At 35.7% G+C, this 947-nt stretch overlaps 1 non-coding gene across 1 annotated transcript; it reads left to right on the forward strand.

The window, feature by feature from the left end:
- The first annotated feature begins 470 nt into the window (after positions 1 to 470).
- LOC141510553 (U6 spliceosomal RNA) lies at positions 471 to 575 on the forward strand. The gene has a single exon (XR_012475021.1). It is a non-coding gene; the product is annotated as a U6 spliceosomal RNA (small nuclear RNA).
- Positions 576 to 947: the final 372 nt, after the last annotated feature.

Raw genomic sequence — 947 nt, forward strand, 5'->3', positions numbered from 1 at the left:
TAACTGCACCTTGATAAACATTTATCAGGGATATTCTATAGATAACATTCTGTGCTAGGTTCTAGGGAAACAAAATGTTGCCTGTTCTCTAGGAGTTTACATTCTGTTGGAAGGCTATATACACAAATAAATATAGTACTGTGAAAATTGAATAGAGACAGGGTATTTCCAGCTGGGGAGAATGTGGGAAAGCTTCAAGAAATAGCTGCCCGAGCCCTAAAAGAAGGTGAAGATTTTAGAGACACAAATAAATCAGGAACCATTCAGGAGGGACTGGACTGTGGGTACGATGGAATATACATGTAACCAGGAAGTTAATCACTCAGAAAATATTTATTAAGCATTAGCTAGGTGCTAAGAACAGTGCTAAACTTCGGTAAGGCAAATAAATACAAACAAAATGAAAATTAGTTCCTCCCCTCAAGGAACTTACATTCTCATGGGAGTTAGAAAGTGGAGGAGTAATGGACTCGCTTCAGCAGCACATATATGAAAATTGGAATAATACAGAGAAGATTAGCATGATTCCTTGAACAAGGATGATATGCAAATTTTTTGATTAATATTTTCTTTTCTTTTTCCAATTACATGTTATGAAAGTTTTTTGACAATCATTCACTTGCATATTTATTTTATACAATTTTCTTTGGTGCTCCCTTCCCATCTCTCTCCCCTTAGTTGCAAAAGTCCAGTAAAAGTTGTACATGTAAATTTGTGTTTAGCATGTTTATATAGTGGTCATTTTGTGTATGAGTAATTAGGACTAAGGGAAAAGAAAGAAACCATGGGATGGAAAGGAAAGGCATAAGAGAAGTTTTAAAAAAGTGAACATAGTATATATATTCCAATTTTGTAGTCTCTTTTTTTCTCCTCTGGATGTGGATGGTGCTGTCCATAACTGGTCTTACAGGGTTGTCCTAGCTCTATGAAATGCTGAGAGGAGCTAC

Source organism: Macrotis lagotis, chromosome 1, assembly GCF_037893015.1.
Source record: "Macrotis lagotis isolate mMagLag1 chromosome 1, bilby.v1.9.chrom.fasta, whole genome shotgun sequence".
Lineage (NCBI taxonomy): Eukaryota > Metazoa > Chordata > Mammalia > Peramelemorphia > Peramelidae > Macrotis > Macrotis lagotis.